The 13,678-nt window shown below is 34.4% G+C and overlaps 2 long non-coding RNA genes across 2 annotated transcripts; both read left to right on the top strand.

Moving 5' to 3' along the window:
- The first annotated feature begins 1,208 nt into the window (after window positions 1-1,208).
- LOC131610135 (uncharacterized) lies at window positions 1,209-1,844 on the top strand. The gene is made up of 2 exons (XR_009286403.1): window positions 1,209-1,285; window positions 1,501-1,844. It is a non-coding gene; the product is annotated as an uncharacterized LOC131610135 (long non-coding RNA).
- An 8,420-nt stretch (window positions 1,845-10,264) lies between these two features.
- On the top strand, window positions 10,265-10,902 carry LOC131610132 (uncharacterized). The gene is made up of 2 exons (XR_009286402.1): window positions 10,265-10,343; window positions 10,559-10,902. It is a non-coding gene; the product is annotated as an uncharacterized LOC131610132 (long non-coding RNA).
- Window positions 10,903-13,678: the final 2,776 nt, after the last annotated feature.

The following is a 13,678-nucleotide window of genomic DNA, read 5'->3' as shown; positions in this document are numbered from 1 at the left end:
GTAGGCAACTTCCGAGGGTCGAGGTCATGTTAGTGTATCGAAGGCAGCATCATTAGGGACCATGACCTTTAATCGAGGCAACATGGCTGAGGTATCCTCGTATTCGAGGGACTGGCTATTCTGCACAAAATACAAGGCAACAAGGCAACAGGCAACAAGGCAACAAGGCAACAAGGCAATAGAGAGGTGTTACGACCGGCTTTAAATTTTAAGTTATTAACTTAAACTACAGAGTCGCCACCTATATTTATTCTATCCTAAGGATAAGGGAAAATATGGGATAAAACCTAATTAAGAGTTTTCTAGGTAAGTCGAGAAATTAGAGTCAAGGGAAGGTGCTAGGCACCCTTAACCCTTCCTTAAGGTTTGGCAAGGTTTATGATAAGAGTTTTATGGTAAGGTTTATAAAAATTTGAAGTTAAAAGTGTACAGTAGGGTAGAGAATAAGATCTCAAACCTACTTAATTTTAGGGGAAGGGGACTCGCCTTGTTGCCAAGTGCCTACGTACCTCCTTATGGAGGATCAGAGTCAACGTAGTTCGTAGTGTTTGTTGGTGTTTTTTATGGGATTGTACACCATTATTTTTGTATGTTGAAGTGTGTTTTAGTGAGTTCACGCAGTTCGTAGTTATCGTAGTCCGTAGTTTTATAAAAAAACAATTTTGTGTACAATCCCTATTTTTTGTATTCTTGTATATTGAATAATTAATAAATTATAAGTAGATATTTTGGTGTTTTTTTTTAGTATTTATATGTCGTTAAGTGTTTAGGTAATATTTAAAAAAAAGTTTAACTATTGTATTATTAAAATAGATTATTAAGTAATTTTAATTAAAAGAACAAAGGGTGTGTTTTATGTTGATTAGAAAATTTTAGGAAGTGTAAATATTATATGTCTGGCCCAATATATTCAAGATCTGTTTGGACAAGGTGAGGGTGTGTGTAGGATGTTACGATGGGTTGCAAAATCCTGATCGTTAGATCCAGATCCAATGGTCCATAAAATCATGATTTGTGGACGTAGATCTAGAATATTTTAATCGGATGGTCTGCATGTGTTTGTTTTAAACGAGGGAGTATGGTAAGTTTGGGGGGTTCCGCACATATGACCAATCACGTGGCCTTTTAGTGGCCACGTGTCACAATCACATTTGAGATGAGTTTTAATTATGATTTGTATTTTTTTTTTACAATTTTTATTTCAAATCCAATAATCCTCTCTCTAACCTTTCGGTCTCTCACCTCCCCACTCTCTGCAAACAACGAAGAAAATATGAAAAAAAATGTAAAGATCTTCATCTTCTTCCCTTCCTATTTTCATAAACAAAACCCAGAACCCATATTTTTTCAGAGAAAAAAAACACAATCAATCGCATAAATACTCATGCTAACAACAATATTTCCTAAGCTAAGAGTTCTTTCGGTTTACCTCATCCCAGAAATTCTTTTCGTATTGCTCCTCTAGTTTCCGCGGCTAATCCTCTTTCTTTTTCCTCGCAGGTATGTCGGAACGGCGGTAGGTGCGGCGGTGATCGGCGAACTCGAAGGCTCTCTTCTCACTTTTTTCTACTCCTTCTTTCTCTTAATCTTTCTTTTTTTTCTTTTTCTTTTTCATTTTCTCCCCCTTTCTGATTTCGTTTTTTTCTGATTTATAGTGTTTTTGGGTTGATTAGACTTAGGAAACAATTTTTAAGAGCTTTTATTTTTAGGATTTGATTTAGTTAATAGGTATAATTTGTTTGTGATTTTCGGATTCGATTACTCTTTTGATTTGGGAAACCTTTGATTCACTGTTGTAACTTGTATTGATTTATTTAGATTTGATCTTTAATAGGTTTGATTAAGATTTGTTGTATTTGATTCTGGTTACCTTAAATCTGTTGATCCGATTTGTAAATATGGAATTTGATTTGTAAGGTTTATTCTTGTCCCTTCCAATTTCTTTGCAAAAACAAATCTGAGTTTTTTTTGTTTGTGAGTAAAATTAGGGTTTGCTGGTTGGGTAGTGTACGGCGGCCGCTTGGAAGTGGAAGAGGGAAGGTTTCACAAATCTAGTTGACTTAGTCAACAATTTCCAAATAAACAATAATAAAAAATTAGTAGTGTTAATAATTATTGTTTTAAGTGATTATAAACCCTAGTTATAACAGTAATAAAACGTTATAATAACTTTGGTAATACCTATCATAATAATAATGATTGAAATAATAATAACAAAAAATAAATAAATAGTATGCATGGTTTATTCATAATAATTAATTAAAAGTAGATGATATTAATTTAATGAATTAACTAATATTCACAACTTTTTATTAATAATATCTTAATTTTGAAAAAAAAATGTTAATACATTAATAATGATAAAAATGATTATAATAACAATTAATGATATTAATTTGATAATAGTAGCAATAATAAAAAAAAAAAATTTTTTTATTTGGTTTTATAATAGTAACGACTTACAATCTAAAGCATCCTTGTTATGCTAATAATTACCTAAAAATGGTTACTAATAAAACTTCATAATAATAATATTTAATTAATGATATTTTAAATGAAACTAGTAAATTAACCCTTTTCTTACTAATTGAAAAAGTAGTAAAACCGTATAAGGTTCTCTATTTTTGAACTAACACCCCCGACTCGGAAATTCTTTACTAATATGAAAGAAAAAAAATTAAAAATAACGTAACTCTAAAGGTTTTTTTTTCTTCTTTTTTTTTATAATAATTAATAAGACTATTAATCACTTAACTAGGAAATTTAAAAAGAATTGTAGCATGTTTTAACTAGCATAATTTAGATATTAAAAATTATAGGGTAAATTTTGGGGTATGACAGCTGCCCCTATTTAATTACTCTTCGATTGAATAGCGTGAGAATACGCAGGTCTCACGCGTTTCGGATCGGAGGGTTATTAAATAATGGAAGACCCCTAAATTTATCCGACAAAAATAAGCATGGATAATTACTTCATCCATACCAAGGTTTGTGAATTGACATATCCGTTTCGCTATAAGATTGATACTTATAACCACGAGATACATTTGTCACATGTTTCGCTCCTTCATTCTGACTTATAGGTAAGGAATACGAATGTCGACTCTATATTTATAATAAAGCCGAGAATGTTCAACAATGATTATGCATTCTTACCGCGATCTAGGGGGTAAGTAATGCGAGTCCAAACTCTAACTTAAGATTAATCGAATAGAGTTGAGAAAACATGAAGAATTAACTTGCTAAAGTCTAGCGACTGATAAAGCAAGCATTCACAGATTCTTGTGTCATGTTTTAAGGATTAACTTGCTAGAGCCTAGGGATAGACATAGCAATCATTCGTAGATCCTTATGTACACTTTCTTATCCTAAGAAGTGTGGGTTCAAATTCTATCTGGGATCCGTCCAGTATAGTCGTAGATATATAAAGAATTAACTTACTTAGCTTAGCAAGTATTCGCAGATTCTTATATATCAAGGATCATCTTGCTATAACCTAAAGTTTTACATAGCAAGCATTCTCAGACCCTGATTTATGCGTTCAGGATTAACTTGCTAAAAAGGTAGCGAGCATTCTCAGACCCTGATTTATGCGTTCAGGGTTAACTTGCTAAAAAGATAGCGAGTATTCTCAGACCCTGATTTATGCGTTCAGGATTAACTTGCTAAAAAAGTAGCGAGTATTCTCAGACCCTGATTTATGCGTTCAGGATTAACTTGCTAAAAAGGTAGCGAGCATTCTCAGACCCTGATTTACGCGTGCAGGATTAACTTGCTAAAAAGGTAGCAAGCATTCTCAGATCCTGATTTATGCGTGCAGGATTAACTTACTAAAAAGGTAGCAAGCATTCTCAGATCCTGATTTACACGTGTAGGATTAACTTGCTAAAAAGGTAGCAAGCATTCTCAGATCCTAATTTATGCGTGCAGGATTAACTTGCTAAAAAGGTAGCAAGCATTCTCAAATCCTAATTTATGCGTTCTTAACCAAACTTTAGGGTAAGAAGTATATAAATAGATAACTTGGTGCTGCACATATCATATATACAAAGTTATGACGTAGGTTCGTAGGTGAATCGATTGTGTGTGTCTGTCTGAATACGTGTAATGTCTATGTATGTTTGTATGTATGGATAATGTTTATGCGCAAGGTGCGTATGTTGCTCATATACTTGGATAGTAATTTGTTGAGTGTTCAGAATGAAATGATGCCTTCTAGACCATTTGAAGAGGCTCCTGAAAAGGATATGAAATTGTCCTAAACAAGACTGTGCTTTGAACAAAGCTCAGGGAGCCATGTTTGAGAATGTCACTTGATACAGGATTCTATAAAGGATAGAAAATTGGTTTAAGGAATATTGTGTTTTAAACAAAACTCAGGAGGAGATCTCTTGATGAAGATTACCCTAGAAAGGATATAAAACTGTCCTAAAGAAGACTGTACTTTAAACGAAGTTTGACACGGTTCTTGGAGAGAATAAAAGATGTCTTAGAGGAGATTTCCTGAAAAGGTTTATAGAGATATGTCTTAAACAAGGCTTACCTGAAAAAGCTACGAGAGGTCTTAAAGAAGACTACCTAGAAAGGTTCGTGGAAAAGATTACCTGGAAAGGTTCCTGGCAAGGACGATAAAAGCTTTAGAGAAGACCACCTGAAAAGGTTCCTAGAAAGGGATATGTCTTAGAGAAGACTATCTAGAAAGATTCTCAGAAATGATGAGAAATACCTGGAAAGGCTACTCGAAAGGATGAGAAGATGTGTCTTAAAGAAGACTACCTGAAAAGGCTCCTAGAAAGGATTGTGGATGTCTTAAAGAAGACTACCTAGAAAGGTTAGGAGATGTCTTAAAGAAGACTTCCTAAAAAGGGTTCCTAGAAAGGATGAGAAATGTCTTAGAAAAGACTGCCTGGAAAGGTTCCTAGAAAGGATGATAAATGTCTCAGAGAAGACCACCTGAAAAGGTTCCTAGAAAGGATGATACATGTCTTAGAGAAGACTACCTGAAAAGGCTCCTAGAAAGGATGATTAATGTCTTAAAGAAGACTGCCTAAAAAGGCTCCTAGAAAGGATGATGAATGTCTTAAAGAAGACTGCCTAAAAGAGGTTCTTAGAAAAAGAATGTATTAAAGAAGACTACCTGAAGAGGTTTTTGGAAAGGATAACAATTTGTCTAAAAGAAGACTACCCGAAAAGGTTCCTAGAAAGGATCGTAAGATTTGTCTTAAAGAAGACTACCTAAAAAAGGTGTGGTGTAATGTATCAACCAATGTATGTAATTGTATTTGTGTTTTGATGTACGTAATGCTTTAACCAATGTATGTAATGCGTGACTTGGGCATGGATATTGAAGTGCCGATAAAGATTTGGGCTCTACGAAGTTAGGTTTATGCTATATCAGATGAATGAAATGATATGTATGACTTGACGCAAGGGCGAAGTGCTTTGATGAATGCATGATTGAAGTATGTTTGAATGATGCCCCAATGATGGGTCGTGGATAACGAAGGCGTAGAGAGGTTACTAATGTAACAAGGTTGTTTGTCATATGATGGTAGGGTGTTGTGCTAGCATGATTTCCCAATACTTGTTTTAAACTCGAAGATTGCAGATGTAGGAGAGAGACTTATTGGGGATTGTAAAAATATGAGGATAACTTTCCCCTTCGCGGTATGTCTTGCCCCAGTTTGTTAGGTCTTCGCAGAGATTTTCCTTGACATGAAATTGGATGTAGTTTTATCGTAGCACGTATTTTGAGATGGCTAACCCCGTTAATCTGAATTCACAGCTTAATGCCCCTTGATTAAACGACTCTTGGAATGATTTCAATCTGATGATCTATTTCGAATCAACTACTTTTGATCAAGCCTCGTAGTGATTGCCCTAACATTTGAAATACGTGCCCCTTAATCAGAAGGAAATGTTCTTAGATTTTACCATGTCATGACACGAACTTGATATGCATTGTCCTAACAATTGATAGTTGAAAGGTCTGCCCTCAATCTCCAGGATATGGAGGCCTAACCATGGTGTGATTTCAATTCGATATGAACTGCCCCAATATTTGGATTTTTGAAAGATATGCCCCTGATTGTTATTGCTTAGAGATATGACCCATGTTGATTGAATCTTAGAATGAATGCCCCTAGTCAATAGGATCTTTTGATTATGTGCCCCTATAATCATTGGGATTTTGCCCATGATTAGGAGAACCCCTTAGATGTGGTTCCCCTATTTAGGAGTTTATTGGAAATGACCAAATTCGAGATCTCCTTGATGCTAAGTATTTCTTCATAGATAAAGTTGTACCCTTTGAGAAGTAACTCTTAGTTATGCACATGCCAGTTTTGAAATTGAAGTTCGTTGTGAAATAGAAATGGATGATTAGAGATGGATGTTTGAAGAAACGAAGTGATTAGCAATAATTAACAAACATGGGAGTCAGTATAACACAAATTTTGCCGAGTATGCTTTCAAAGTTAACCTTGCTTCAATTAGGGCTTTTGAATGTTATATCGTGGCCGTGGTTCGTGGTTTAAGAAACAAAGGATATATGGCTCAAAATTTATTTAGTCCACCCCATTCTCCTTGATATTCTCCAATCCTAAATTCGATTAATCCAATAGATGCGTCCAGTCTCCAAGAGAATTTTTGTAGTCTCATAAACAAGGAGTGTATATAAGGTTTAAACGTTGATGATAAGCTTAGATGATTCTTGAGATGGCAGTCACGAGATTATTCTCCTATTTCCTTGTTTTTAATCCCTTATTTTTGCATGAACCAATTCTTTTGAATTTGCGGTCCATCGGGATGCCCTGATTTTTTTTGCCTAAGTTTTATTTTTGACTTAGCGGGCCCTCCTCTTTTTTTGAAATCGTTCTTTTGCTTTTTTTTTCATTTTGAACGTTCTGACTGCCATGTTTGATTTTTAGAGCTTCATCTTTGTGGTTTCCTCGACTTTAGATGATGATTGCGAGAGAATGAGTGTGCTTGAACCTTTGCTTAGATTAACTGATTCTCTTGAGAATAAAATGTACCATTGAATTAATCGAAAACTACCTTGCCCCTGGTTAAGATTAAGGTTTATTTGAAAAATAGAAACAACTCCAACTTCTAGCTCGAGAGGGTTGACTACGGATTATCTCCTTATTTCTCCACTGTTTAAGGATTGAAACAATGCCTTACCTCATCAGCTCGGTCTTACATTGAAAGCATGCGTTTAGCAAAATTCGGTTATTTATATTTCGTTATTCTCCCTTAAGTTTGTTTAAAGTGGAAGTGGAAAGTTGATAATTGCAATGGAAAAGTATTGATATTCACATATATGAAAGAGTGAAACGAATGGATTTCTTTCAAAACATGCATGATTATTTTATTAGAATTATTAATCAAAAGGTACAACGTTTACAACAAGTAACATTTAGCAATTATAGAAATTACAATTTGAAATGATAAAACCTATTGATCCTAAGGACATTCTCCTTTGTTGATCCAATGACTTTGTTTTACTTCTTAGTTCTTTGACTTGTAGAAGTAAAGGGTGATCTTTGATTTTCTTTGGGCATACCAATTTTGTTGAGAAGGCAGTTGATCTCGATGCAGGGGAATCTCCAATGATAATTGAATTTGGGGCGTATGTGTAGGCGTAAGCATGTAGCTTGTATAGTGAAGGGCGGCCTTTTCTATTCGTAGGACCAAGCTCATTTGAATCTCCAATAGTTAATTTTCCTCTCTCCAAAGTTTAAGACCTTTCGAGTTTCTTCACGGGTCTTGGGAAATCAGCTAGCATAGCAAATGTTGGACACGGGCGATGGTGGAAATGCAAATGCAAATGTATGAATGTAAGACAATGTGTGGTACGAGGAGAGAAACCAACATAGGCTAAGGATTATGCTAGATAGACGGAAATCCCTACAGGCTAGCGACTATGACACACAAAAGAAATCCCTACAGGCTAGGGAATGTGTGAAGATAGCGCCTGGTGACTGTTCAGCAGACGCCAGATTCCATGGCCGTCGGGAGGCCATGTGACGTGCATTAACGAAGATGTCCTTCATGGGCAGAACAAGATCTTCAAAAGGAATCCCTATAGGCTAGGGATTGCAATAAACAAAGGAAACCCCTACAAGCTAGGGAATGCGTGGGAAAGAACACATGGTGACCGTTCAAGATGGTCACCAGATCTCATGAGTCGTTTGCTTCAAATGTAATGGCCCTCTAAATAGATATCCGAGGGCGTAGATTCAAAGTCTAATGAACGGATGGCTTGGATTTCCTATTGGCGTTAATAAATCCCATGGACGGCTCGCTTCAAATCTAATGGCCTTCAGAATAAATATCCGAGGGTGTGGATTCAAAGTCTAACGAACGAATGACTAGGTTTGAATATTGATTGAGAATGCGCGGTATGCGAGCGCTCGGGGATCCATCAAGAGTTTCCTCATCACGTGGCCATCATGAGGCCACATGTTACGCATTCGGGGACGGAGGGACATCCACTTAAACCAAAATCTGAGAGGTCTTACAGACAATGTCAGATTAAAAGGGAATCCCTACAGGCTAGGGATCCAAGTTAAGCAAAATAATATCCTTATGAGTCTAAGGGATGATAATTGTGGGAGGTGATAGACTTAGGCTTACAAAACAAAGTCCTTCTCGGGAAGGCTTCCCAAGATGGATGGGATGATAAAATTACCTTAGTACGTAGGTTCATAAGTTCGTCCTACGGATTTGCTACCCTTCCCAAAGTTGGTTTAATTCTAAGGGTCTCATGGTGCTCTTTCATACCCTCTGAAATTCTTTGTTTCGTCGGATTTTTTTGAAAGGCCTTTTTTGTCCATGAGGTTCGAATTTTAGGGGTAGGTTCCCAGAGAGATCAGCCAAATTCCGCATCCTACCCTCGACAAAGTCTAGCCTCGTCTAAGATATTTCTCGGAATTCAGCCCACTCTGAGTGAAATTGTCACTAAAGCTCGTAGGCGATGCAAGTCTCCTCTTACTTAGTGACAATTCCCACACTTAAGGTTTAACAACAATTTCATATGTATATATAACCCAGCAATAATAAGGCAAATATATTTCAAATAATAATATTTAACATTATTAAAGAAATAAAATAAAGAATAAAAGAAATTGCCAAATAAATATAAACCATAAAATCAAAACCTAAACCAAAGAGACATGCCCTAAACCTTAAGTGCTTCTCTGCTTTAAGGGTCCCCAGCAGAGTCGCCAGCTGTTACGACCGGCTTTAAATTTTAAGTTATTAACTTAAACTACAGAGTCGCCACCTATATTTATTCTATCCTAAGGATAAGGGAAAATATGGGATAAAACCTAATTAAGAGTTTTCTAGGTAAGTCGAGAAATTAGAGTCAAGGGAAGGTGCTAGGCACCCTTAACCCTTCCTTAAGGTTTACAGTGTCTCTAGGGCAAGGTTTATGATAAGAGTTTTATGGTAAGGTTTATAAAAATTTGAAGTTAAAAGTGTACAGTAGGGTAGAGAATAAGATCTCAAACCTACTTAATTTTAGGGGAAGGGGACTCGCCTTGTTGCCAAGTGCCTACGTACCTCCTTATGGAGGATCAGAGTCAACGTAGTTCGTAGTGTTTGTTGGTGTTTTTTATGGGATTGTACACCATTATTTTTGTATGTTGAAGTGTGTTTTAGTGAGTTCACGCAGTTCGTAGTTATCGTAGTCCGTAGTTTTATAAAAAAACAATTTTGTGTACAATCCCTATTTTTTGTATTCTTGTATATTGAATAATTAATAAATTATAAGTAGATATTTTGGTGTTTTTTTTTAGTATTTATATGTCGTTAAGTGTTTAGGTAATATTTAAAAAAAAGTTTAACTATTGTATTATTAAAATAGATTATTAAGTAATTTTAATTAAAAGAACAAAGGGTGTGTTTTATGTTGATTAGAAAATTTTAGGAAGTGTAAATATTATATGTCTGGCCCAATATATTCAAGATCTGTTTGGACAAGGTGAGGGTGTGTGTAGGATGTTACGATGGGTTGCAAAATCCTGATCGTTAGATCCAGATCCAATGGTCCATAAAATCATGATTTGTGGACGTAGATCTAGAATATTTTAATCGGATGGTCTGCATGTGTTTGTTTTAAACGAGGGAGTATGGTAAGTTTGGGGGGTTCCGCACATATGACCAATCACGTGGCCTTTTAGTGGCCACGTGTCACAATCACATTTGAGATGAGTTTTAATTATGATTTGTATTTTTTTTTTACAATTTTTATTTCAAATCCAATAATCCTCTCTCTAACCTTTCGGTCTCTCACCTCCCCACTCTCTGCAAACAACGAAGAAAATATGAAAAAAAATGTAAAGATCTTCATCTTCTTCCCTTCCTATTTTCATAAACAAAACCCAGAACCCATATTTTTTCAGAGAAAAAAAACACAATCAATCGCATAAATACTCATGCTAACAACAATATTTCCTAAGCTAAGAGTTCTTTCGGTTTACCTCATCCCAGAAATTCTTTTCGTATTGCTCCTCTAGTTTCCGCGGCTAATCCTCTTTCTTTTTCCTCGCAGGTATGTCGGAACGGCGGTAGGTGCGGCGGTGATCGGCGAACTCGAAGGCTCTCTTCTCACTTTTTTCTACTCCTTCTTTCTCTTAATCTTTCTTTTTTTTCTTTTTCTTTTTCATTTTCTCCCCCTTTCTGATTTCGTTTTTTTCTGATTTATAGTGTTTTTGGGTTGATTAGACTTAGGAAACAATTTTTAAGAGCTTTTATTTTTAGGATTTGATTTAGTTAATAGGTATAATTTGTTTGTGATTTTCGGATTCGATTACTCTTTTGATTTGGGAAACCTTTGATTCACTGTTGTAACTTGTATTGATTTATTTAGATTTGATCTTTAATAGGTTTGATTAAGATTTGTTGTATTTGATTCTGGTTACCTTAAATCTGTTGATCCGATTTGTAAATATGGAATTTGATTTGTAAGGTTTATTCTTGTCCCTTCCAATTTCTTTGCAAAAACAAATCTGAGTTTTTTTTGTTTGTGAGTAAAATTAGGGTTTGCTGGTTGGGTAGTGTACGGCGGCCGCTTGGAAGTGGAAGAGGGAAGGTTTCACAAATCTAGTTGACTTAGTCAACAATTTCCAAATAAACAATAATAAAAAATTAGTAGTGTTAATAATTATTGTTTTAAGTGATTATAAACCCTAGTTATAACAGTAATAAAACGTTATAATAACTTTGGTAATACCTATCATAATAATAATGATTGAAATAATAATAACAAAAAATAAATAAATAGTATGCATGGTTTATTCATAATAATTAATTAAAAGTAGATGATATTAATTTAATGAATTAACTAATATTCACAACTTTTTATTAATAATATCTTAATTTTGAAAAAAAAATGTTAATACATTAATAATGATAAAAATGATTATAATAACAATTAATGATATTAATTTGATAATAGTAGCAATAATAAAAAAAAAAAATTTTTTTATTTGGTTTTATAATAGTAACGACTTACAATCTAAAGCATCCTTGTTATGCTAATAATTACCTAAAAATGGTTACTAATAAAACTTCATAATAATAATATTTAATTAATGATATTTTAAATGAAACTAGTAAATTAACCCTTTTCTTACTAATTGAAAAAGTAGTAAAACCGTATAAGGTTCTCTATTTTTGAACTAACACCCCCGACTCGGAAATTCTTTACTAATATGAAAGAAAAAAAATTAAAAATAACGTAACTCTAAAGGTTTTTTTTTCTTCTTTTTTTTTATAATAATTAATAAGACTATTAATCACTTAACTAGGAAATTTAAAAAGAATTGTAGCATGTTTTAACTAGCATAATTTAGATATTAAAAATTATAGGGTAAATTTTGGGGTATGACAAGAGGTTACCCAAAAGTGTGCGTGTGTGCAACAATCACGTGGTTAATTCAGTTATATTATCTTGTACATTAGTGATTCTAAATTAATTACAATCTTGCACTCCCTACAATTACTAACCACGCAGTTATAGAGTAATAATAATAGCAATAGAGGGAAGGGGAAATTGAAACCAGCGGATCCCAACAGGGTTTGACATAAGTAATAATAAAAGACATAGAATATAGGGCTAGGGTTTAGGGTTACCAATGACGTAGCTTTGGCATTCGACAAACCCTGAAAAGGTGGGAAAAAAGGCAAACAAAAATAGGGTGAGTGCATTATCAAGTTCGGAGGCAAACGGGATTAACCTTAAAATAAAGAATAAGTAAATTTTAAAATAATAAAAATAGACAAAGATACTTAGCTTGTTTTGATCTGATAGGGTCGGCAGTGGAGGTTTCCCGAAGCATTGATTCTGACCCTCGGAGGATTGAACGAAAAAAGTAATGGGAGGAAGTGAGTGTAGGAGGAATTCATTGATGGGAGTGATCAAACCCTAATTAAATAAAAGGCAGGAAAGTATTTAAATAATTAAAGATTAAGACTTAACTTTTGAATTTGACGTGGCGCGTTGTCGGAGTGAACCCTGTTGGTAACCCTGAAAAGGCAAGGCACAAAAGAAAATGTTTCAGTGTATTGGAATGTTCGTCCTAAACCCTGATTAGGGTATGATTGGAATAAGAAACACAAACGATTTAATTAATTATTGGTCTCGCGACCTAATTAATTAAATAGGGATGAGAAAATAAAATCGAGAGTAACAATAATTTTTATAAATTGTATAGAGTGAAATTAAAATATGTATGAATTTTTTGTGTAATTAAGTAATTAAAAAAAAAGAGAAAGAAAATAAAAAAATAATATAATAAGTATAAAATAACATTATTATTATTATTATTATCATATAAAAAAGGAAATTTTTAGAAAAGGGTTTTATTAGTGGAAAAATAAATTAAAACAAATATATAAATGTATATATGTAAAAAGATTGTTTAATAATAAATAAATAAATAAAAAAGAAAGAAAAGAACTCAGCTTTTTTTTTAGTGTGGGTGGCTTCTGAGGAACGATGGTGCACCCTCAACGCTTGATTCGTTGGATCTGAGCTTGGCTTAATCTGACGGCTTCCAAAGGTCAGACGCTAAGGGTGTACAGTAAGCCTGGGCGCCTGCGTGGATACTGAATCTGCCTGCAAGGTTAAACGAGAAATAGAACAAAAATAATGCAAGGGGCAGGGTTCGAACCCGTGCCCTTGCCAATCAGAGTCTTTGGACACGCCTAGCTTCCGCTTCACCACCTTCACTTTGCTGTTAACATGTTATCCATAACATAATAAATACAAAAATAAAATTCGAAATTATGAAGGAAAGAAGCTACGCGCCCAGCTTCTTCTTCCTCGTGAATACAGTAGCGTTTTTTGGCAACGGTTTGGGTCTGTGGCTATACACCTGCAAATCTCAAGAAACTCCATACGGGCATGAAAATCAAAGATAAACACATGGTTACGTTCGTATCATCATCACCGATTCAATGATAGCCCCAATTCAGTCCAATTCCCATTATTTCTAAAAACCCTAACTCAAAGCTTTGAAAACCCTACAATGGTGGATCCTTATATTCACAACGAAAATCAAATTAAACATGCAGAAACGGTCTAATCATTAACCTGAACACGAATATGCAAGCAAAATCCATTTATGATGCACGATAAATTATAATCGAAGCAAAGAAAAATTTAGCA

Source organism: Vicia villosa, linkage group LG1 (genome assembly GCF_029867415.1).
Source record: "Vicia villosa cultivar HV-30 ecotype Madison, WI linkage group LG1, Vvil1.0, whole genome shotgun sequence".
Taxonomy (NCBI): domain Eukaryota; kingdom Viridiplantae; phylum Streptophyta; class Magnoliopsida; order Fabales; family Fabaceae; genus Vicia; species Vicia villosa.
Note: the sequence above shows the minus strand (reverse complement) of the source record. Positions and strands in the feature narration are given on the sequence as shown.